Source organism: Corvus hawaiiensis, chromosome 4 (genome assembly GCF_020740725.1).
Source record: "Corvus hawaiiensis isolate bCorHaw1 chromosome 4, bCorHaw1.pri.cur, whole genome shotgun sequence".
NCBI lineage: Eukaryota > Metazoa > Chordata > Aves > Passeriformes > Corvidae > Corvus > Corvus hawaiiensis.
The window spans coordinates 42,645,882-42,672,361 of record NC_063216.1 but is presented as its reverse complement, the minus strand read 5'-3'; the positions used below and the strand labels follow the sequence as shown (position 1 = coordinate 42,672,361).

General features: G+C 38.8%; 2 long non-coding RNA genes across 2 annotated transcripts in view; both read right to left on the bottom strand.

Moving 5' to 3' along the window:
- Positions 1 to 8,531, bottom strand: part of LOC125324299 — a 39,808-nt gene extending 31,277 nt beyond the window's left edge. The window contains exon 1 of the long non-coding RNA XR_007202916.1: positions 7,826 to 8,531. This is a non-coding gene — a long non-coding RNA (uncharacterized LOC125324299). The remainder of the gene's footprint in view (positions 1 to 7,825) is intronic.
- Positions 8,532 to 11,336: 2,805 nt separating this feature from the next.
- Positions 11,337 to 26,213, bottom strand: LOC125325526. The gene is made up of 5 exons (XR_007203369.1): positions 26,142 to 26,213; positions 24,523 to 24,601; positions 18,366 to 18,444; positions 15,912 to 16,047; positions 11,337 to 12,050 (listed from the first exon to the last, which is right to left on the bottom strand). It is a non-coding gene; the product is annotated as an uncharacterized LOC125325526 (long non-coding RNA).
- Between the last annotated feature and the right edge of the window lie 267 nt (positions 26,214 to 26,480).

Genomic DNA, 26,480 nt, shown 5'->3' with positions numbered 1-26,480 from the left:
GCACTGAAAATTTTATGTTGTTTCCTACAACATACAAAAATTTTCAACGTCTTTAATTTATCCCTTTATTTATCTTCCATCCCAAATTTTCTTAGTATTATAAAATGTTATTCATGCCAGGAAAAAAGGAAAAAAGGCCAGATATTCTAGGGTTAAGTCATGTTTTCTGCCTGTTGAATCACATAATATATTCCCAAATGCCTGGTGACAATGCACATAATTACTTTTTAATTTTTTTTCAAGCACCTCTCATCTGGGAGTACAGAATAGCCTAAACAACATCCTTTATAAATATTACATGGAAGAGCTTCTGACTATTAAGATAAAAAGCTACTTATTTCAGCACATCCCAGCTGAAAGGAGAAGTTATCATTTTCATAATAGAATCCAAATCCTGTTTATTTGTTTCAGCTGATGTCTGCATCAGTCAAAGGCATCAGTGGTAATCTGGGATTCATGGGGTTGCACTGGAAGTGTTTGACAAAATCTGCTAAAAAGAACTTGATCAAATATGGAAATGCAGTAGTAGATTTTCCGGTACACTGTATGCAGTACAGCTCACCTGCAGACCATAGTTTAGAGGAGCATGGATCCACGTTGGCACAGAGGAGCACATGGAAGTGAGAACCACCCTGTTTCCCTGTCTGACCCTGCAAGGAGGAAAGGGAAATTGAAAGCTGGTTTAAAGGTGACTTCACCACTTATGGAATTGATTCTGCACCTTCCAGTTCTGCCTGAATAGTCCTGCCACGCACTACCAGCTTGTGGTAAAACTCAGACCCCTTAAGTACAGTTGTTTTACCACTTTGTTCTCCCTTCCTGTACTCCTTCAGTTCTGCTTTCCTCTGCAAGATTTCACTGCACTGCAATGACTGAGTCAGGGACAGTGGCTGTACTGAGGTCTCTGTGCCCCTTTGCTCTCTCAGAAACCACCCCGGTGTGTATCAGCTTCATGAGAGGTTCCACTCAGCAATCCAGGCCCTGGTGTGGAACTTTTAGGAAACAAACCCAAGGTATTCTTACTCTCACTCTTACTCTTACTCTTTCAAAATCTTATTCAAAATCTTATTCTGTATTATACTATCATGAAAGGAAAGCAGCTTCAGGACATGCAAATTCTAATCTCTCACTGCCTATCATGCAAGTCCAAAGGAAAATACATTTGCTTAAGGCCTTGTAGTTTTGGGAATTCTCTTTGAAAAATTTCAAATGCAGTTCCTTGGAGCATATTTGAACTTCCTCTCTTACTGCCGCCCCCTCCTGCCACCCCATCCTCCTCCCCATATTGCTGTGTAAACTTTGAAAAAAGAAAATTAAACCATCTAACCTTTTATCCATACCATTTTCATTTATTTTCTGAGTATGGCAATGTAAAAATACGTTGCAGTGTTGCACATCTTTTGAACAGCTTTTCTTCTGTTCAGGTTTATTTATCTTGGTTTGCTCTGCCACAGGCCATTCTGTCACCCATAATTTCAGAAAATAGTTCTCTTGTTCCTCTAGATCAAAGCAGAAACACTCCTTGGAAAAGCTGGTGCACTGGTTGTCTACCCTTGTGATAGGGCGCTGACAGCATCTGCAGTGACTGTGCCTCCAGCTTTCAGACCTATGGATCCAACCTCATCCCAAGGTGTCTGATGCAGATCTCCACATCCTGTAGGAAGTCCAAAGGGTCTGTGCCATCAACAGTCACAGCAGCTGCTGATGCACCAGCTGTGCAAAGGGCAGAGGTGCAGCAGCGGCAGTGCTGTGGTGGGGCAGAAAAGTACCTGGCTCTTGTTTTGTAGCCTGTCAGGCACACACCAACAGGATCAGAAGAACAGCTCTTCAGAACCACTAAAAGTTGCCTGCACTTCTCAGATCTGATCTAAATTCCAGAAAAGGAGTACAGATCTCCGTGTTGATGCCAGCAGGATGGGGACTAGAGCTCTCCTTTCTGTTAAAGTCTTCTGGGAAATACAGTCTTTATAGCGCTCCATAAATAATGAGTTTTTCCATAGACAGTAATTTCAAGATAAATTTTAGTGTTGTACATGTAAAGATTTTTTAAACTTAGAATAATTGATCTGAAAAACACAGAGATAGAAATGTGGAGCAACTTCTTAGTATGCTATGATATCCTCAGAGGAAGCACGCTATTCTGTAATTGTGTAATTTGAAAACACCTCTTCGGCAAAAACAGAAGTAATATTTACCAAATGGTATAGCCTAGGTTCCGGAAATTATAACCAATGCATGAAAATCTTATGTTATGCTCCCTTGATGTGAAGCTGAGAAGTACCTACTTGTTCATGCCACCAAGCACACCTCTGGCTGGAAGTGGATTCTTTACCCAACTCAGCCCTCACAGGGCAGCTAAGGGTAGCTACACTGAAGATTGAGATTTGGAAAAGTCGGATTCCTCCTCACACTACTCTTGGCTACTAGACCTTACTAGGCATTGAAAAAATGAAATGATGGATGAGTTGACACTTGTGCACTCAACAAAGAAGGTACAAGAGGAAATTCTGGCTGATCTCAGCAAAAAGTTCTCTGCAGTGTGACCCTTGCCATGTCCTTCTGCTTGGGCAATCACTTATATCCAATAACATTTTAGGAGCTGATTCTTATATGAAATGCACTGAATGAATCTCAGCCGCCTCTGCCAGAAGCAAGATTTGAGATGCTCACTTATTCCTGAAGAGGCTGATTGTACCACTAACTGCCTCAGCAAAGAATTCTCCTTGGCACATAGTTCTGCTGCACTTGACAGAAGCAAGCAGATTCATCACAATCCATTCTCATTTTCGTTTTTATTTTTCTGTATCATAAGGTAAATTAAATGGGGCTAATGTTCCAAACCTTCTATCTCATTTCAAGGATTTTGAATGCCAGGTGGAAGAGAAATGGTTGATTATTCTAAGTATTTGAAGCATTTTCTACTATGAACAACTTTGCATACATTGAAAATTAAAATTCATCATTCTTAAGATGAATTAATTGTTCGACTAGTGCTCTTTTTTCTTTAACGGCATCATTTTTAAATTGCATCTTTTTTCATGCTAGTGTTAGAACTTGACCATATGTGTCATTTTTATAACAGATGAGATTAGTTTGATATTTACGTAAGTTCAGCATCGGGACAATAGGTGTATTTATTGTTTACATAACCAGGTGTCAAATTATGCAATAACTAATTTTTTACTGCCACCTTGTGGTGCTGAAGGCTTTTGATGACAAAAATGGGAGAATCAAAGCTTACGCAAAGCAAACAAAGCCAATGTACTATATAATTATACTGATCATTTTTCTCTTTTTTATTCCTTTTTCTCTCACATCATCTATGATGCTACTTAATAAAGATTACTCCCAACCTCTTTCATAATTTATCTCTTTGTTGTCATTTGTTCATAGGATCCCCATATACAAGCTGCAAACTAAGAGCAATCTATCCTGTATCCATGAACAGTATCTGAACAGGCTTTTTTAAAGATTGGAAAACGTCCCAATGCTAAACCTTGATTTTTATTAAAATTTTTAGCCTAATTGCCAGTGCCAGTTCCTTAGTTCTTCTAGAAAGTAAAATTTGTCTTTTCAAATTTGTTATATATTTTGTATTGGCCATTTCCTTCTGGACCTATGTTGCAGATGCTTTTGGTTGTCAGGCAATCATGAATGCCTGAGTAACATGACACTCACAGAAGCAACTTCCCATGGCCTTACTGCACACTTGAAATAAAGTACTTGCAGCCTATAACGTGCTGATCTGGAATACAGCAGACTTTGAAAAACTCCCTAGGTGCATCAAGTGATGTTGCAGACCTGTTCATATTATATGCTGGTATTGATTGCTTTTATTTTCCTCTCCTGTAGTGCTTGTGAGAGAATCACGTCATACCTCTACTGCGATCCCTGTTTTGAAGTTGGCATTAAATAGATTTCTCAGTTTTCTGCCTTCTGACCAATGCTGAGTTACACTGCTACTGCTTCTGATGTCTGGGCTTTGTTAAACCCCTGCTTACAAGAATTTTTCCTGCTGAACCTCTGCTTCAAGGCTGAAGCTATAGTGCTCGCCTTCTGATGGAACTTTTTTGTGAATCATGGCCCCTTCCCAAAACCCCATCAAAAACTGTTGCTGATCAGTAGTTCATGAAATCTAGCTGACCAGCTACATCAGGTCCAGTGGTAGGAAAGTGTGTTTCAGTCTGGCTAATTCCTCACTTTTGTTTTTTTTTTCCTGTGCCATGAATTGGTTTTAAAATCACTGCAAATCCATGGGGGTTTTGCAGCTTGCAGTATCTGGTGGTCTAATATAGGAAGTGAAACCTCTGCATTAAATCTATGTGAAATGGCTATGCTAAATGTGGAGGACTTGACTTGAGAAGCGTGTTGATTTATTTCAGCCAACAAAATCACTCATGGAAAGAAGACAATGGGGAGGGAAGGAGGCTGATCAACAGAAGCTGGTAAAAATGACAGTTCTATTTATATAGATGGATATGAATGAGATTTTAATCCACCTCTCTTATGCTGAGAACAGCCCATATTAGTGTGAAAGACGTGCCTTAGTTGTGGCAGCAGGAACAGGTGACAATCAAGTGTAAAGTGACTTCCCCCTTCATACAAAAATATCCCAAAAATTCTGCTTCCCTTCAGGAATTGCTTTAGCCACCTTGTGCCTGGAGGATGGTTTTACTGTGGTATTCAGACTGGATCCCTTCTTGGGAACTTCGTAACTCTCATTTTGCCTTTTCACTTTATACTCTTTTTTCACTTCTGCATAATCTTTCAGCTCCTCAGGATGAGGGCTAGTGCAGAGATAAAACTCCAGTGTCTCTGCTGGGGAATTCTGGCACAACTGCTCAGCTGTCCTGGAAGATTTCTGCATGGCTGTTAAAGTATCCTTGGTCTGCTTGTCTCCTTTCCCATGACCTGCCAAGCGGTCACATCTCCCAGCAAGACGCCTGCCACATGAAGGGACAGAGTGGCTGCCATTTTTCCTGTGCTCGTGAATATTTACCCACATGCACTGTCACAATGATAGAGAATGGGAATTCTTATATATGTCTTTGTTTCCCTCTGCTTTTTCTGTTGTTCATTTGGTACCTCTTTCTTGTTTTCAGAGCACCTACTAGAGTTCAGCACTTCACCTGCTACTTACATTTGGGACTTAAGGTCCTATAAGAAGAGCATTTAGCAGTTAGTGACAAGTCAGGATGGATTTCAATTCTAATTCTGAGGTACATTTAGAAAGAAGTGTTCAGAAACCTTTGCACAGGAGGAAGCTGTGGGACTTGATGGTGGAAACCAGGATGGAACTAGAGGACATGAGTCCCAGGTAACATATTCAGTGGATTTAGAGAAGAAAGGAAGAAAGCAAGGAAGGAAGAAAAGAAGCAAGGAAGCATGGAAGGAAAAATGGAGACAAAGCAACTGAATAAAAGATAATAAAAAAGCGAGGTTTCTTGAGTTGATTGATTTTTATAGCCTCTCTTCTCCTTTTGACCCATTTATAAAACCCAGCAACTGTGAGGCCCCCCTATGAGGCGTGAAAGCCAAAATACCTCTTAGTGTGTTGTTGAGCATAAGAGCTACAAAGTGGTATAGAATGCAGGTGTTTGGGTTGTTTGGTTTTTGGGAGATGGTTTTGTTTGTTTTTTTACTGGAGGGGTGCCTTCAGCTGGAATAGAATACCATAGACACCATAGAAGAATCTAGGCATAAGGCTAAATTAAAACTAGTATCAGGAACCACTCTAACAGAGGAAGATCCCCCAATTTATTATAATTTTGTAAGACAAGCAAAATATGGACACATCAGCAACAAACTCTATATTTTCCCCTTAAAAAATGGATGAGCTCAAAGATTTATGAATCAGTCTTATGTCTGAGTAGAGAACTATGCTAGCATAATTTAAAGGAACAGAAACCAATGGTTATCACTGTTGATTTTATCTACAAATACATGGTATCTGTTGAAAGCAAAGAAATATTGAAAAGTCTGGGAGACTTATTGTGACTGCAAATAGGGAGGAATAGAAAAGAGGCTAAGAGAAATTCTCAGAAAAAAACAAAAACATTTTGATCAGATACTAGGGTGTTAAAAACAATATGAAAGGAGCACAGCAAATACTTACAACCATAAGATAAGAGAAAGCATCTCTAGAAGTTCAAATATGTTTGTTCTGGCAAAAATCACTATTACAGCCTCCCTCTATTGCCTCAGCTATCGGCAAACACAGCACCATAAGGAATAACAAAGTGCTAACAGCGTGAAAAATCTGACTGTGATACTACACAGAGCCTTGAAACCATCTTAAATTAAAGGGAAAACATGACAGGGACCCCTCACATCGGTCTTTTTAGTTAATGAGAAAGTGGTGGTGTGTGGAGCAACACAGAGGACCATTGCACTGACTGTCAGTGTTTTTTAAAAGAAGATTTACAAAAGAAGTAGGGGTGAGTTCACTGCAGTTCAAGCCAGCTTCTACTTATGTGCAGATAAGTCACTGGAATTTCAAAATTCCTCTTTTCACTGCAATTTCTAAGTAGAAAAGTTTATGGTTTAAGAAAGACTGTTAATTAATACTACATCTTCAGAAATACACACTAGGCACTAGTGAAAACGAAGCTTGGAACTTTCATGCTGGCTTTCCCTGGACACTCAGCAACTTGTTCCTGATGCTGAGGCCAGCCAGAACATGCACTTGCTCTAGGGTTGTCCCTTGCAACCTCGTGGATCAGCTGTCACTGCACTTCACAGCTCTGAGAAGGACTGCACCTACAGTACCCATATGGCTGAATGGGCGTCTTTCAGAGCTGATGTTCGTTTAACACTTGGCAAGGGTCCAAACTTTCCTGAGGGAAGCCTGCCTGACTTTTTTGCTGCTGTAAGACACTAGCTGACCTCAAGACACAGATAGTGATAAAAATTAGTTGCTTTTATTTTTCTACCAATCATCACACACAGATTGAAACTGCTCTCCTTGTTCCTTTGGATTTTCTAGGCCTAAGCCATGTCTTGTAGCTGAAGCTGCAGTTTAATTTATAAATATAAATCTGTTGTCCCTGGACATGTTTAGAAAAAGACTGGATGTGGCACTCAGTGCCATGGTTTAGTTGATGAGGTCATAGATTGGACTAGATGATCTTAAAGGTCTTTTCCAACCTAGTTCATTCTGTGATTCTGTGATTCTGTGAATTTACATGACAGTCAAATGTTGTCAGAGAGGGGAGAGTTAAGGGAAGCAGCAATATAAAGGCTGTGAACAGAACTCACTAATCTGCAAAGAAGTGACAGTCTGTTTCTTACCTCAGCAACATCTGACACTCACACAGAAGGAAAATAACAGAAGTGATGGAGCCCACCTGAAGTGGGAATATATTTGCGTTAATTACTGTGCAGTTATGTCACAGGTTTCTGTAGAGAGCTGACAACCCACACAGGCAAAATGAAAGATGGATGGAAAGTACTTTTGTTTTCTTGTGTCATCACTGGTTTATACATAATGTCAAGTTGTTCCAGACAAGAACAACAATGTCAGGTATGTTTTGTCCTTGCAAAAGCTGGAAAAAGTCATGGAGGAACAACCCAAGGGCCAGCTAGAGTTACATATGTTTAAACCAGACTACAGAACTGGAACTGCTATAGTTGTATCAACAGATAGCTTCCCCCTCAACCAAACATTTGTTCTCAACCTCTTCACTGCATTTTTACTGTCCTGTCCTTCCCATAATATCTCTCAACATGGCACCAAAAAGTAAATCTTTCTACTGTTCGTGTGCTGTTTTTCTAGACTGTCCCACGTTGGTGGAAGATGAACTGTACTCAGTGACATACTTCTTACCTAGGGGAGCCTCTGCAGTATCTATCGGTGCCTCCATGTGTTGCCTTGGGTCTTTCAAGATGCAGCACTTCCCGGTGTGCACACTTGCAATGCCTTTATCCACACCACTGCTCAAAATGGAATGGTTCCTCTCCTGGAAAAACAAGCTGGAAGATGTGCATTGAGGGGCCATGTGGAGTATCCCATCAGTAACAGGGAAATGGTGTAACAAAATATTCTACTTAGTCATGGGTAGCTGGTTTTGCTCTGATACAAACCATTTAGTAAATTCCTGTAAGGGGAGAAGACAGATCTTTAGAAGACATACAGTCCGTGTGTAGTTGTCCATGTTTGGCAAAGACAGACAGCTGAGCCATGCACTGGAAGTGATATTTTAAAACTAAACTAAACAAAATAGTTTTCTAATAATAAAGGATAGACACAGGAATTTCTGTGGTCAAATAGATGTACCCATACAAACTGCAACAAATCTAAAATAACCAGAACCCATCAGAATCATTCTATTCTCACACTAGGTTATTGTTTAATTATTAATAAAAATGAAAGCTCCTAATTCTCATCTTTAAAGCATCAAACACTGGTATTACCTCAGGTTCTGAAAGAGACCAACATCCACAATGATATTTCTTCATACAACTAAACTTTCTACAACAATGCTGATGAACTCATAGTCAAGCTAAACAACTTTCTCAGTGAGAGTTTGAGATGTGGAAATGTACTCTCAGGGGAAAACTTTACAACTTTGCTATTAGCACAAGTCACTTCTTTGACTTTATCCCTTCTAATTTAAACCTGTAGAAATATGCATATAAAATTTCAAAGCAAAAACTCCACTCACACTCTCCTTACTCCTCAAAGGACGAGAAACAGATGTATAATTACTTTTTTAGTGTCTTACTGGCAGCTGTTGCAAAACCATGGTGATAAGAACAGTATACAAACCACTCTAATGCAAAAAGATGTAAAGTACTTCGTTCAAAGTCGGACAAGGGCTCCATAGTTTAACTGCCAAAAGGACATAGGTATTCTGTACACACTGGACTTCTTGTAGTACTGATACCTAATGATAACAAGATATTCTTCTAACTAGTAGAATATCTAAGACTCCCCTGTAATCTCAAATTTCATCACTGAAGAAACTCTTTCATTAAGAGACAGATGCATGCTCCCAAGATTTATGGTCAAATGTTATTCTGTTATAAAACAGAATAAGTATGTCAATGAAAATCAAAATGCATATATTTTTTCAGAGGAGGAGTGAAGAACATCTCAAAAGAGGAAAAAAAATGTCTCCTACATTTAGAAAGCAAGATTACTTCAGCAAAAAATATATACAAAATATATATTGATGCAACATATTGTCATGAGGCAAATAGTTAGAATTTAATTTGCTTTGACAACTCTGCTGAAAATGAAGCGGCAAATAAATCTTGTGATGTATTGACACAGGATAATAATCAGTTATGAATTTCACTGAGATTGTTATGCATCAGTTTAAGCACTGCTTCCTTTCAGAAGGAATGAGAGTGATTTTATCCAGTCAAATGATTGTGATGAATGAGGATTGATTAAGAGTAATCTGATCTCTCTTCTCAAATGCTCTGCAAGTATGCATTCAGATGCATGCATTCTGAGGTACGAATAATTTGTTTACACACTAATTTATTTTTACATTAGAAAGGAGATTAATTAATGTATAATTGTATCTATGGCACCAAACATGTCTTGTGAGCTGTACTACATTATAGGTCACACATCCTAAATTTTATGTCCCAAAATTTAACATTTCAAGCTGACAAGAGTCTAAGATTCAGATGCTTGCTTCCACCTGGGGTGTAGTGAGGAAATCAGACCAATGTAGTCTTCCGTGTATTCCCACAACAAAGCACTTAAAAAAAGGTACCTAGGTCCCTAGAGATGCATAAAGAAACTAAATTCAGTATCCTTAAATGCCTGTATGAAATCTTGTGATTCCAGATTCCCTATCAAGTCAACAGCAAGCATGGCATTTCTGGAGGGTTAATTACAGTTTCTGAGATTAAATTACTATTGTTGTTGTCATCATGCTGAAACTAAAATGGTTATGTTTCATGCTTGGTCATATGAAGATGGGTCAGATGATCTGTGCCTTTGGGCCAGATATCAGAAAAGGATCTGACCACCTCAAGTGGAAACATGCAAAATGTGTAAGCTGCCTGTGTAGTGAGCAGCACATAGAAGATATCTATAAAAATGCAGACAGATGCATGAGGATTTTTCTTTTCCAAATAGGGAAGGTTCACTCACTGCAAAGCAGAAAACAAGCAATAATATATCCATCAGTGAAAAAGCATTAGTTGTGATATGGTTTGAACACTTCCACAGCTCTTTTGGTGATGTTCTTCAACAGAAGTAGGGCAGCTGTGCGTTTTCAAAAGTTTTTGATTACGATAGATGTTTCTAAACACCTTTATACATCTGGACATAAACATCTCCTGAAAAGTAGGCTGAAATAAAATGTGTTTTTCTTAGTAGAAGAAACATCTATTTGATATGATTTACAAAGCTTACACATTTTAATCACTGCACATAAGGAAATTATCTAAATTGAATAGTATCAATCATTACAAACTGGCACAACAAAATGACAGTGTTATGTAAATCTTTGTTTTACCCGGACAATACAGAGTGAAAATTGGGACTCTGTCTTCTCCACACTTCTAGGAATTTATGCAGAGAAAGAGACCTCCAAGATAATAGGAGATAAATGTTTCTCAAGCTGTTTTCACTGCCAAATTAGTTTCTTACGTCCACAGTGCAGAGATGTGGTCCACCTGTTCTGACTAAAAGAATAGCTAAAAGCTAATTAAAAAAAAAATCATATAAAAAAACAGGTTTATTTTTTACATCAGCATTCTGAAACTTGTGAAGCTTGAGATTTTTCCTTGAATCGACAGTTAGATGTTTTTACAGATGAAGAATACTTACAGGAGTGTTAAAACAACAGATAAGAACTTATCTAGCATCTGATAACACTGATATGTTCCCTTATCCCTTTTGGTAACACCAGTGGTTTGCATTTCTTCTGTTTCCACTTTCAACTTCTTATAGGCACTGCTCAAATGATTCACCCTTTCCCTGATATCTGTGACATTTTAGGGAAAGAAAAGATCAATGTTTCTTTAAAAGTATGCTATGTAAGGCTAATTGTAATAAGCTACAAAAAATGTACCTTAGGACTCTTACCAGTTGATTCTCAACAATTTGCCTAACAGTCGTGTAAATCTAACACAGTGTCAGTGAGTCACTTCTAATAACTGACATTTCTCCCTTAAATCTTTATTTTCAATAGAGGTTGGGGAAAAAGTTGTTTAAGTCTTCTCTGTTACAAAGAACAATAAGCGAAACAAGAAGCAATTTAGGGTAGAATCAGTCAAATTAAAGTTCCCAAAACTCAAGCTCATATTAACTTTTTGGGTTGTGCTCACAAGCCTTGAACATGTGCTACTGGTGAGATAAATCTTGTATCATCTGTGGCATGAATTGCTTATGAAAACTGCTTCTCTCTGCACAGTCCTTCTGTTGGTGTCTCGGCATCTGGGCAACATATTCCCAAATGGACTTTGATTCCACTAAGTTTTCCTCTAGTTTTTCTCTTTCTTTTTTCCTAAAAAATAAGTTTTTTCTACAGGAGGGAATTGAAAAGGTAATATGAGTATTCTCAAAATGGACACCCTTAACATGTATTGACAAAGGTGGAACGTCTTGCAAAATGGGGTCTGTCTCTGATTTGCCTTCTGCATTCTGCAGTCAGTCCTCAGGGAGTTCAGGGGAACAGAGGATTCTATATCCTCTCATTTTCAACCTGTGCCCGTGGCTTACTCTATAAAATATAATTTGTCCTTTCCTGTAGGATAGTCAAGCACTCAGTACCCATAGGCCAAACATTTGGGAATGGCTCAGGACATCTTACCTGATGTTTTCTAGGAACCCATCTTTCCTCTCTTCCTCCCTGCAACCTAGCAAACCGGTGTTTTTTGCTGAGGTCATTACTAACTCCCATGCAGACGCCTCTCTTCCAAAAGAACACAAGCCGACTGATTTAATCTGCACTGACATTTCAAAGAATCAGCATAAAGGTAGTGCCCAGAGAATCTGAAATATTTAATACTCATGTATGTATTATCTTATGAGTCTTTGGTTTGAATTTCAGTAGACATCGCTCCCAGCATCAATTCAGAGAGACCTAAAGGAGAAAAATAAAGAAACCTGAGAATGAAAATAAGATGATGTGTAGCTAAAAAAGGTTCAGCCTTTTTGAGTGAAAATGCCCTTACAATGCTAAAAGTAACAACCTTGCAGAGAGCAGTACTTACTATCTTTGAAAAGCTTCTTCTCCAGTCGATACTGAAGGGGAAAAGGAGGCACAGAGACAAAACTGCAGGACATTATTGTCCTTGAGGTATATTTCAGGAAGGGAGGATGATTATGAATCTAAGATGATTAAATACTAATGGCACAAACTTCACAAGTGATGAAACAGCCAAATAAATTACCAGCGCTTTAAACCAGACACGTTTAGATTAACAGTACTTCTGTGAGACAGTTTGATAAATGTCTTGAATTTCGCAGCACTGCTTCGTCCCTGTTTCAGGGACCTTTGACTTTGGTCACCTGCTTAGTAATTGGACTGGTTTGCATCTATGTATTGTGATATGTCATCCTCTGGATGACATTCTTTGTAAAAATATGGGAATTTATTTATGATTCTATAGCACAGGGTTTCCCAGAAAGGAAGACCCATAAGCTGCTGTTTCAACATATCAGTATCAGCAGTGTTCAAATTATCAAAGCCAGATCTGCTTTGATAAGTTCCAGGGTTAGCACAAATGTGAAGTTCATCTGTACTTTGGATTAAGAATTTTGAATTCCTTTTACTACTCATCAAGAGTTGATCGTTTCATTCTCACCAAACTGAAATTCTTATTTATTCTGAGTAGTAGCTTATTCCATAGACAATAACACTGACCTCAGCTCAATTACTTACAGTGCATGATACTACTTATTTGAGTTATCCTAACCTGATGTTCAAAAGTAAGTGTCATTTGGCACTAAATTACAGTAGCCCTTGCAAAGCAGAATTTCTCCGACCAACAGGCATTTAACCATGAGACAGTGCTCCAAGGATACCTGTGCAACCCACAAACACTGCCTTCTGGACAGGTTTTGAGGCCTCATCCTGTACATCCATATGCTGGGCAGATCAGGCTCATCCATACCAAATACTTCAGAGAAATTTGCTAGCAAGTATTCTTGTATCTTTTTCAGCATTTACCCTTTAGTGAATAGTTTTCCAGCACCTGCTACCTCACCCTCTCTTCATGAACTATAGTCTATAATTAGATAAGGTTTAGAATTTACTCAGAAACTTCAAACTTAAAGTGAAATTTTACTGCAATGGTTGGCAGGTGCTTCAAACAATCCCTCAAGAAAACATTTTTTATGCTTCTTTCTCTACAAAGAGAGAGATCCGAGACCTCAAGTTCTACTCTGAGATCTTGTTAGATGTTCACCTCAGATCTCCAATATTTCTCACTGTTAGAAACTCTAGCTCTGCCCCTAGCACATCCCATCCTAATCACTGTCACACAAAAATTGCTTTTGGCATTTTTCAGGAAACATGTGTTTCAAAACTTTTCTAAAAATGAAGCAGCTATTTCTTTGCCCTTTGATTGATTTCACATAATTGACTTAATAGCCAACATACTGTTTAACATTCCCTTTTGCAAGGAAATCTATTTGACAGTGTTCATAGAAATATTTTAGGTTTTGCTGAGCACACATAAACATAAAATTCCTGGGGATTTTTTAGTTAACAATCACTGCAGTAATGCAGCTATAAAGAACTAATATAATTTTTTTGTTTGTTTTGCTCTTTTTCAGTATATGCAGATAATATTTCAAAGATTCACAGTGTTATGACAATCCAAATCACCACAAGATATATACTGAAGTAGGGAATTGAATATTTTTCAGAGGTATTAGACAAAGTGCTGTTTGCTTCAAAAAGTCTGTTAGCTTAGGCTTTGTATAAAAACTGAGCTCTGCTTATCAACCCGTAATGTGAAAAAACCCAGCACATGCCTCTGAACACTTCCTAGAGTAAATCCATATAGGAAAGGCTTCCTCAATCTGATGTCCTAGTACAGAAGCAAAACTAGAACACATGCTTGTGTTGGTGATCCCAGCACTCCCTCCTACAAATCCTCTTCAAGTCTTAGTCTATATTCTGAATTATGCTTCCAATCTTCGGAGTTTTTAAATTTAATTGGTGATTTCAAGTGCGGTTCTGGCCACAACATTGATTTTGTCTTTAGACTATTGCACTGCATGTCAGAGTTTATGTATCCTGACAGATCATCCCTATCTCCATCAACTGGGGGATATTGCAATGCATAGTCTAACCAGCATTTCATGTCCGTGTAAAAAACTTAGTCAAATGGTGAATCTGTGTTGCTGTCAGAAATAAATTGATTGGTCTGTGTTCTTAGAATAGAAGGTGGCAAAGCTAATCTGATACTAGGGCTGCTTTTGCTGAAGGCAACTAAAGGCACAGCCTCCTGAAGATCAGTGGCATAAGGTGGCAATTTTCTGCAATTCTCTGGGGCCTTCCTGCTCTTGAACCACACATCTTTTATACAGCATTTATGAATATTTTGTTAGCACCAGCTGCATAATTCTATCAACTGATTCTTAAACTGTTTGCCTTGAACTAAGCATGTTTATTAGATGGGAATTTTGATTCTTACTTTCAAAAATTTTATATTTCACTACAGTTTTCCATTCTTTTGCTTAATATTTAACTTTATTTCTGTTGTGAATGTGAAGAACCTGTGACCTTTAGATTGATTCTCTCTCCATAGTGTCAGCAGTTAGAAATCTTTTCCCAGCATAAGATATTTTTTATAATCTCTTAACTTTTCTTGGATAAACAAGAAACACCTTGTCAGAACAAGGTGTTTTTCGATGTTCAAAACCCTTGTAGTTCTTTTCTTTCATCAATTTTTCAGCAGCTTTTTAAAGAATGAAAACACTATCCAACACAGTATTCTGATAATGGTTTCTTTAAAGCTATTTTCAGATATAGCAATGCTTCTCTATTTTTCTTGGCACTCCTCAAGAATTATTTTAGCCTTCTAAGTGTCACTTCAGAGCCACTTATTTTCCTAGCATGGTGTCTATATTCTCTTGACTAGCAACTGTCTAGAATGCAACTCCTCCTCCTGTTACAATAAGCACTATGTTTTTCTCCTAGCTGAATGATATTGCGTTTGGAAGAATTAAAATGTGTGTTGGGATACTTGAAGTGGCAGTTCAAATGCTATATTTTGTTTGAGATTGACAGCAAAATGCCTGCTGGAGCTAGTGAGCCTGAGCAGACTGCAGTGGGCTAGTTCAGCTATTGCCAAGCTCCAGCATGCAGCCTGGAGTCTGGGAAACCTGCTCCAGCCTCTGAGACCTGGGATATTGTTAGCAGGCAGCTGAAAATTAACCTGCCTACAGCTGTGCAGGGTATAACAGGATCAATCACGTTACTACTTGTTAAAAAGTCTGGCAATGCTGATTGGGGAATTCCTAGGAACCACTGAGAAAAAAGAAGCAAAGGCAATATAACATAATCCCTTGATGTTGCCTCTGGGCCATGCCCTCAGCTCGGTAAGAGTGACAAAATTTTTCAGTACCTCCCTTTAGTCCACCACCAGACTGATTTTTGAGCTCAATAAGCAAATTGTTCATTGCAACAACTGCAGCAGTGTGTGTGGAATACATCGAGGCAGCAAGAACATCAGAGCAGTAACAAAACAAACCAGGGACTGCACAATCACAGTGCAAACACCTGCAAAGGCTTGTCACCAATCTTCTTGGGGCACAGTGGAGTGTAGTGACACATCCCCACACACCTGGAAGAGCACAGACCAGTGCTCTGATCCAGCTCATTTAAGATGTAAACATACATTTGAGGATTAATAGAAAAAAAAAATCCCACTGAGCTAATTCAACAGCAAAATTTGTCCTCAGATACTTGCTAAATGCTATGGAGACTCACCTGTGGAACAGCAGGGAAGAAAACAAAGGACCCACATGTCTGGGTGTCCCAGGACAAGGTCAAGTACAGGCACTGATGGAAAGAAAAACTCTTCTTTAACATCCATCTAAAGTGAGTATTCAAGGCAATATGGAAACTGTGAAGAAAATGGACAGTAAATTGACTATAGCAAACATTTCATCAAAATGGTTCTGAAAGCTGTGTGAATATATTTCATTTACTACTAGCAGTGACTGAGACAGTGATATCCTGTACACATAATGAAAAAGTTTCAGACAGAACAGGACAAGTATGGACAAGAAAATAAACCCTACAGCCCCCTCACCCCTTAATATTTGATCAGCCCACAGGTGGTCATGCACTGCATCTGCAATATCTCTCCTCCATTGGAAGATGAGTTTACTGAACATATGATGGATGACTAAAATAAATGGAAAACTGTTACTTCCAAAATATAGCCTGTATGCTGTGATTATCAGTGTTTTTGAGAAGTTCATGCTTCATTTACATAACAGTAGATAATCAGATTTCTATATGATATGGAGAATCCTACTTAAGCAAATAGGTGTATAGCACTCTCATGACAAAAATCAAAACTGGTTTGAGATCATGGAAATGTCTTCCATTCAGACATTCAAGTAGATAAACAGTAATGCAATAGTTTTTTAAAAAAATTGGAACCTTTCAGATGCCTTTGAAGCGCTCTGTATGTCTCATCATATTTCTGTAATGGGGATAATATGGATTCAAATAATCCACTGTATTATAAGTGCCAATTAAATTGCATGATTAATGTGATATGATGTTCCTGGTACTTTAATGGTTAGGCATGTTGTATTGTGTTATATTTTGTCAGTAATAGACACTTTCACACAGTTATGAACTTTGCTAAACAGAATTTTCTTTTTATTGTCAGAGAAGATAAGAATCTGAAATAGTCAGCTATGATAAAAGCCAGATGTCAAAGAAATGAGTCTTGTTGTTTGACCTCTCCAGATCTTGCATCTGATCAATATAGAACTGTAGCCACATTCACATTTTATGAAAAGAGGCTGGAGTTGTTCCATAGACATTATATTCAGCTACTTTTTAAAATATATTCTTTACAGTTTTATTTTCCATTTTCTCTACAATATAATCTACAACTGTTTAATAAACAGTCCAGTTGAAGAGTTGACAAGCAATGCTTCAATTTTTTTCACATATTTGAAATCCATTATTTATATTGAAATAATGACCATTTTACTCATGTTTATTCTATTCTCTGAAAATACATCTGAAACCATGGCACCTCTGTTTTTTGTGGATTAACATTTTTATAAAGAAGTTATACATGCAGTAATTTTTTTGTTTGCAGAGACCAAATGTTAACAAAATTGAGCATGTCTGTAGCTGATTTTTTAAAGCAAGGATATTTCCACTCAGTTCCCCAGACACAGCCAGATTCTCACCGATGTGTATGAAATACTGTTTCATCTGACTTCAAATGGGAATGGCAAGCATTTCAAGTAAGGAGTAAAAAGCCTGTTCACCTCCTTTATAGCTTTCATAACCATTTAGTTGGGTGACCTAAAAAACGTTTGAGTGCAGATTATGTGAGGTAGAGCAAGAGAGAAGGACCATCTCAGTAATCACATTTACATGACAGAGAAACCAAACAGTCCTGCAACTGGATGCAGCTTTGAATATTATTGAACCTTCAGTAAACAAGAAAACAAATAAAAAAACTCACATGTAATCAGAAGTTATGCCCCCAATGCAGTACCTACAGAACCACCAAAAGACTTTTATTGCTGCTTTTCCTAGCCTTTCAAATTATTCCTGCTACATCAAGCCACATTCCACTCCTGTAAAATTTTGCACTTAGCAGCTGCAAACACTTCAAGCAAACTGAAAACCTTTTGACTAGGAAGAAACCCTAAAATACACATGATAGGTCTCAGATTTCTCTTCTACTAGTTTCTGTTACTGACAGCATTTGTGTGAAAACAGATTTGTTTGCTTGTTTGTTTGTTTTGTGAATATCACACAACTAATGATTGCTGAAAGCCTGGAGTTTCTCACAATGTGATGAGGTTCAAGCCATGCTTCCAGCACATAGCTGCATCAAGGCTGGGAGCAAGCTGGAATCTGAACCTAGATCTGGATCTGAGGCATCCCTCTTGGCATCATCTCCAGTTACTCTCTCTCCATCAGAGGACTATGAATAATGGATAGTCATCCCCAAATCTAACAATCTGGCATGTACATTGCTTTTGAAATAATGAAATGTTAATAGGAATAACCCATGCCTGCCAGAAAGGCAGACCCTTTCTCTTCTTTTTTCTCTAACATTCTGGTGCATAGATATCACTGTGATGGATCCTGCATGCAAAATATGGCTTATATAAAGCACAAAGTACAACTGACTCTGTTTGGTTACTGCCACATTTGGATGAAAAATACTTAATTTACCTTTGTTCATCTTTCAAATGATTTCATATTTTTCTTGAACCACATTCAGTCATCTCATCTGGAAAGTGGGATCTGGATTCTATGATGGAAATCACAAGCTCAATTAGGAAAACTCCATCTGGGAAATCATCCTACAAGGGATTAAAAAGCTAAAAATTTTTGTTTGTCTCATCCAGAACATTTTTAATTCAACATGGATTGCTTATACTAGCATATTATAGCCAGAAGCTGACAGTCCTTAGCTGAGTATCCCCCTGCCTACAGACGTGGATCTGCGTGACCAGGGACTGAGGGATTCTCTAAGGGAAGAGTTGTCACATTTCCTTTTCAGACAGCATAACAGAGGAATAAAGAGACTAAGCTTGTTAAGACTTTTGAAATCATATCAATTATTAGCATTATTAGTGCATTTACAAATACTTAAATATTCTGACATCTAATCCCTTGTCAGAACATATGCATAGTATGAAATATATGTTTCCTTCAAAAAAAAAAGTAAAAAAAGGTCATTAATAACACTATTGTCAAATCTGGGAAGCTCTGGGCATAAAATACAGGTTTCTAGGTTCCTTCTATGTAGAGCTTTTCCATGTAAGTATTTATTTCCTGCACAAGCAACTATCTACCCATATGTCTACTGGTCTCCCAGTCCTCACCTATAGATACAACCTATTTAACCTCGTCCTCTCTTCAGCATTTCTCAACAATTTCACAGAAGGATTAATGGGGCTTCCATGTCCAGAAGCAGTCATCATCATTCAGCTCCTTCTCTGACTCTTACTGCTGTGTGAGCAGGGCCAGGTCAGAGGGGAAGCAGGAAAGAGAAAGCAAAGCTGAGACAGAAAGGGACAAGAGTGCTTTGCTCTTCTCTGCACTAAGGGGAGAAAAGTCAGGCCGGCAAATCCCAAGGCAGAAACTTTCCCTGAGGAATGACTGTACAGTGTTGAGTTGTTCAGTTTTGTTTCCCCCTCCCAGATGGCATTTTATCAATGGTTGTCTAGCAGTCCTGCATCTCTAGATATAAGAAGGAAGGGCAATGCTCAGAAAGAAGTGTGTGACAGACATGCTGCTGCAGTGATTAATGTGCTCACCCAAGCTGGTGCCTCACCACCTAGTCAATTAATCACTGTCTGGTATTTTGGAAGCCATTAAGTTTCATACCCTTTTAATAGACCATGTTTTTAGCAGTAGGCAGGCTTTCCTCTGAAGTATCATGTCACCAGTTCTGAGTTTTGTTCCCTCATTTTATTCCTTCACTGCCTGCTAAAACATGTATTGTTATGACTACTGCTGTGGCAGGTGGGTAGTTTCAGTTTCTTGCTGTGACCTCTCTAAGGATGCCTTCTGGCAAACGCAAAATATGTGGAGAATATTTTATCCTTTATTTTGGTTGTAGCTCCTGGGAGTTATTTACTCCCACGTGAGAGGTCCAGCTCTAACACACCAAAGGCTGTACCAATCCAGCTGTTCCTGGGAGAGAAGGAGTTGGTGACCAGAATCTTGCTCCTGTCAGAGCAACACTAAGGTGGAAGCAATTTTCTTTATGCATGAGAGGAAATCGAGGTCTATCGTCTGATCCTGAAAGAGCCCCAGCAAAATGGGATTCATGTCCATTTCTCTATTTGACTGTGAAGAAGACCGTATGAAAGAGGTGGACCGAAGGACCCCACAAAACATTTTAGTGAGCGAAAGACTTATTAGACAACTCCATAACCTAGAGTTATAGCAAAACTCCATAATCTGACCAACTAATTTTCAGCTTTCCATGGGACTTTACACAGCTTTTCTCTGGCTTCACTTTTCCTTCCCTAAGTTTCTGTAGTTGGCAAGCTTCCTATAAAATATAAATCCTCAGCTTGATTACTCTTATTAATGATGTCAGTCAGGACATTTTGCAGTCAGAGACTCTTTGTGCTCAAAAAGGTTTTCAGCAGATTTGATAAGAGACACTAGGCAACAAGCCCTGTTTTAGAAGGAAAATGATCGATCATTACCTCTGCAGAAAAGAAACAGGAGGTTGCTTATTTAAGTGAAGGTTAGGAATAAAATAACTACAGTACTTTAGATGAGCAACCTTACAGAAATGGGAGAAAACAAAACAGTATAGGGAATTAGCAGGGACCAAACTGGTCAAACATCACCTAGTAGTGACAAGGTTCACAAGACAGGCTTTGGGGACAGTATACTTCGTTTGCAGGTGAGATAAAATGGGGAAAACTCCTACTTGATCCTGACAGAACTTCATCAGTCTCATGTAAACTTTAAATTAATATATGTATGGGTATGCACAAAAATGCATACATGCAAATGTATATGGTGAACAAACACCATTCTACCTTGTAATGAACCTTTAAATGGTAACAGTTAGCCAAGCAGAAGGAAAAGGTCACTAGCACTGCTTTTGATTCACATTTTCTCTCACCTGTCAGTAATGTGAATGATTGAAGGAGTGGGACAATGAAGCTTAGACCCATGTTCCTAATATCAAAGTATTCTGAACAATAACATTTTTCACCATCTTCAGCATCAGAGAATTTGTACTTTCAAGCACAAAGAAATAAATTTAAACTGCAATATCTTGCCCTTGGGGTGCATAATTGATCAAATGAAGATTAAGTTGGTGCTTTATAAAAGTATGTTGTAATTTAGAGTCAAAATGCTGAACACAATTTCTTATGGCTTAAAGGAAGTCTCTTTTCTCTTGTTATGAAGGTAAATTCTTCATAATTTTTCTCAAGGATTTAAGCTATATGTGAGGCTATCTTTAGCACAGGCAATTGAAACTCGTCCCAAAATTTGAACTAGTTGTTACCTAACACTTAGCAAGCTCACCATCAGGCACAGTAGTTCCATAGTAGTACAGATTGCAACCATTTAATCTATAAAATAATAAACTACAGATAAAGATAGGAAATGCTTTGATTTGATCTTTAGATGCCTAGTTGTTCTCATTGTTAAATACCATTAAAAAGGCAGCAACTCCCTGATGAATCATTAGAGAAATCTGGTAACAGTAAAAAAAATATACAAAGTTATATTCAGGTAGGAGAAGAGATATCTGATTCAAAATCCCATGAAAGGTTTAAACCTAAATGTTCAAAGAGCGTGAATTCAAAGTGAAAGTGGTTCAGAAGAGCATAAGCAGAGAGTTTGCCATAATAAAGCACACACACACACACACACACACAAAGGTTTGGCTTCTCCTCAAATTTAGCAGCATAAAGGCTGAGAGATAAACCTGATTGATTTCTGTGTCTAGTCCTGGGGAGCAAAGGGAGAAGAAAAGGAAGGTGAAGGTCTCAAGAACAAAGGTGAAGGTTTTCTTAAGACTAAATACAAATGTATTGATTATTAATACCTTTGGGCTGGAATTAAAAGGTTTATGAACATCCAAGTACTGAGTTTATAAGCCCACCTTCTTTCTGGCCAAGGACAGAAAAAAAAGCTTACCAGTTTTAATATAGACCCTGAGAAAGTAATCAACAAGTTTAATGTTGCCATCCTTCATTTCTCAGGGTCTGGACTAGACAGTGAAGGCCAAATCTTCTGGGTTTTTAAAACCTAAAAGTAGCCTTTCTTTTTTCTGCACTACTTCTCCTCAAACTTCTGGCACACAAGGTTTCAAAATAAACCTTTAATTTTTAGGGCAATCTTTGTAACACTTCATGTTCTTTGTCCAAGTGTGGTTTTCCTACACAGGGCAATGTTTTCAGACAGATTGATTATATCAAGTTTCACTTGAAGCCAGCTCAGAGAAGGTGCATGGTGGCTAGAACACGGCCTTGTCTTACACTAACCCCCAGTCAAAGAGAAACCTGGAAGCAGATCTGGAACAGGTCACAGACTACCTATGCTATATGCACCCTGTGGCTACTACAGGCAGATGTTTAGAATATGCTGGATTTTGTAAAAATATCTCCCTTTTATCATGCTAGAGAGGCTGTAAGTGAAAGTGGTCTATTTCTTTTGGGCTTGCATGGCCAGATTTTGGTAGTGGGGGATCTACAGGGGTGGCTTCTTTGGAAAGCTGCCAGAAGCTTTGTCCAGCAGAGCCAATGACAGCTGGATCCAAGATGTACCTGCCAGTAGCCAAGGCTGGGCCAATCAGAAATGGTGGTAATGCCTCTGTGATAACATATTTAAGAAGAAGGAAAAAAAAAGTTATTGTGCAGGTGTCATTGTGGCCAGAGAAGAGTGGGATGAGAACACGTGAGAGAGAGCAGACACCCAGGTTGGTGGAGAAGGAAGGGCAGTAGTTGCTCCGGGCACCAGAGCTGGGATTCCTCTGCAGCCCATGGTGCAGCTCATGGTAAAGCAGCTGTGCTCCTGCAGCCCATGGAGATCCGTGAGGATGCAGATATCCACCTGCAGCCCCTGGAGGAGACCCACACCAGAGCAGGTGGATGCCTGAGAGGAAGGTGTGACCCCGTGGGAGGCCTACGGAGAGAGGAGCACATGCCGGAGCAGGCTTCCCAGTAGGAATTGTGATCCCATGGGGGACCCACACTGGATCAGGCTATTCCTGAAGAACTGCACCCTGTGGAAGAGTGACCCACATTTCAGCAGTTTATGGAGAACTGTTGTCTGTGGGATGCATTCAGGTTGGAGAAGTTCACAGAGAACTTTTCTCATGGAAGGGACCCTCATTGGAGCAAAGGAAAGACTCTTCCCCCAGACCAGCAGCAGAAACAACCTGTGATGAACTGACCATAACCCCCATTGCCTTCTGCCTGCACTGCCAACAGGGAGAAGGTAGGGCTGGGAGGGAGGGATGGATGGGGGAAAAGATATTTTTAAGGTCTGTTTTTAATTCTCATTATCGTGCTCTAATCTTGTCAGCAATAAATTCAGTTAATATCTCTAATTCGAGCCTGTTTTGCCCATGAAAGTATTTGGAGAGTGATCTCTCCTGGTTCTTATCTCAACCCATGAACTCTTTGTTATATTTTCTCTCCCCCATCCAGCTGTTGAGGGGAGTGATAGAGAGGCTTTGGTGGCTGCCTGGCTTTCAGTCAGGGTCACCCCACTACACTACTCTATCTCGGAAGAAAAGGAACATAACTTCTGTGAAATGTTATGCAATCCATACAAATACTGTGTCTGGAAAGAAAGAAGCAGGAAATCAGTAAAACTGAAATCAAAAGCAATACAGCTGTGGACTCCACTGAAAGTAAATTGCTTCTTTTGGATTCATTGCTTCATCTGCAGCAGTTCTTAGAACCAGTGACCTGCCATTTTCTTCCAGATCTAAGCAGCAGCCACCATGAGAGGAGGGCCCTAGATGCAGTCTTATGTCCCAGCATAAAACCGTTTGGATTAACCAAAGTCAGCTCTGAACAGAAGAAACCTCCAGAAAGAAAGGGATTTCTGCAGCTCTTCTTATCCCAATTTCAGCACACTTTTAGTAATCTTGTATTTGCATACATCACAGCTTTCCATGAGAGGAAAAGGTACAAGATTATGTCTCCTAACACCTTCATTTTCAGACACTTTGGACAGGGAAGCATCTGAGAGAATATGGTCACAACAAGAATACCTCTTCATGGAAAAGAAGTTGGTGGAACATTGCTGGAAACATGACTGGATTACATATGTACTTAAAAATACTTGGGACCTCACTAAGATGTCCTGAAAAATGTCAGAGTAATTCAGTTCGGAGAAAATTTGAAAGGATCATATACAGAAATATGGGTGTTCATGGATAAAATAAAGTTTAAACACTTCCATGTTTTGCCAGCCTTGGTCAGTTGTGGGTAAAAACAAGGGTGACGTTAACTTGCTTTAAAAATACACAGCTAAGATTTGAACAGAAAGCCAGCCTCTGACTTGCTCGAGTTGCTGCTTATTCCAATTCTTTTTGAAGTCATTGCAAATATTTCTATTGACTTGAATGGATGAATCAGACTCCTTAGCACTGAAGTGAATCACAGATTAAAACAAAAGTACTTGTATAATTTGTATGACAACCTTTTATAAAATTAGTCCCTTCTGGATAGCAGAACACTGATGTACTGCTGAGGCAATACCATTTCTGTCTGAGAAGTAGTTGAGTTGGTTTTGTGTATACGAAGTTGCATTTACTTGAACTCATTCCTTGAGTGGTTACCTATAAGTTCATCAGAGACACAAACTGGAGCATTACTACTTATATACTAACTGAGGACTTGACTTTGATTTTCAGCTGAAGCTCCTTGGAAGAGTCAAAAATCTGTATCAGTTCATCACGTCTTGGGTCCCTGTAGTACAGAAGCAAAAGCTACAATATCAGACATAGTCAAACATAAGAAGCAAAATGTATCAGCACTTCCTGAAAAAGGGCAAACTTACTGAAAACATAAATAGTGACTTCTTGTGGGGTCTTTTTTTCCCCAAAGTACTCTTACACGGCAGAAAGAACAAGACTGACTGCATGTTCTGACAGCAACTTTGGGTTGTCCCACATCCTACTGCTGGAGTCCATCTATGGCCACTCCAGCGGTCACGGGGCACCTCAGCAGTCAGCACTCCTGAAACCTGACATCCTGCCCCAGTACAGCAATAAAATAATATTGTGACTTCAGAAAAGCTATTGTAACTGTTGATAAAGTAACAACTTAATCACAGCTAAAATATATTCAAATACTAAGAAACGCAAACAGTTAAAGTTATTTCTACAATAATGTGCAATAATAAGACTTGCAGGCTCTATTTTTTCAGATAGTTTGCACTTCTTTATTGCTCAAAGCTTAGTTCTGTGGCTACTATATCAGCTCTGAGTAGTCAGCAGTTTTCCTGTCCCACCACAGCTGTGTGAGGACAGGAAAACAAAAACAAGAAACAAGGTAGAAAGCTCCTGGGCAACCTCTCGTGGTGAATCATTTTTTTCCTTCACAGGAAGTACAATTTCTTATATTTAAACTCTTGACCCTTGAGGCCTTATCCTCTCGTTTTGCATCCTGAGAAGAATCTGGCTCCACCTTCTCTCTAAGACTGTAGTTAGAACCCCTTTTACCCTTTTCTTTTGCATGTTAAACACTCCAGTTCCTGCTCAGATGTCCTTTACTCCAAGTTCCAAATCATCTTCAAGGCCTTCCAGTGAGTCAATGTTTCTCCTACACTCAAATATTGAGATCTTTCCCTTTGTCAGTAGATTGGTGTGATTATCACTTGATTGCATGCTAAAAAGGCATTAAACAGGTCAGCCTTCTTATCATCTATTTATAGCTATCTTCTTACAATAAATAGGAGTGATTTTTTCTGTTTTGATTTTCCTCTTGATCCTAATATCCTTCTACATCATTTCTTGCTGCAGCCAGTGTCCCTTCCAGGTGAATCATTCTGTTAGCTGTTTTTTTATGATTTTGCCTTTTTATGTTGTTGCACTTACCCTGAATGTCCACTCCAGTTTAAATAGTTGACTTCAGCCAAATTATTTTCTCATTGCATTTTCTATATTTCCTCCACAAACGGTAAGAATCTGTGCCCTTGACCATATGACTTTAGAGGGCTGCCATGTTTCTTTAACTACTTTCTTCCCTTCAGTCAGTTTCACAAAACATCTTACAAAATAAGCTGAGTTAATTGCATTTCTTTTATTTAAAATCTGCTCGGTTCTAATAACAGGTATTCTGCATTCCTGCTGTTAGGGCTGTGAGTAAATAAACATATTCTAACGCACACTCTTATGCTGAAAAAATTAAGACCAAAAAGATGAAGTCCATTAACTTAAGTAAATAAATGCACCATCATTTAAACAAATGGGTAATGAAGTCAAAGCAGAAAGCAAGTCCTACTTACCTCACTTACTAACATCTTGTTCATTTGCTTGAACAGGTAAGCAATGGTAGGCTGCAACCAGTGACTAAGGCAGCCTAAAAAGACAAGTGAAAGGTACGCAATGACCATTTACTGTTCTCAACAAAAAAAATCTGAGTTTGGGGAAATCACTTTCATTCCTTTGAATCTGGCACTAAAACATCTTTAAAGTCTCAGGTGTCAGAATACTTAATATCAGGCATCAATTTGAAAATCACTGAGACAATTAGAAAGGAAAGAAGACGACAAGGGTTAGATTATTATGCTGAGTTGACTCCACCTGGATGCCAGGTGTCCACCAAAGTCTCTTTATCACTCCCT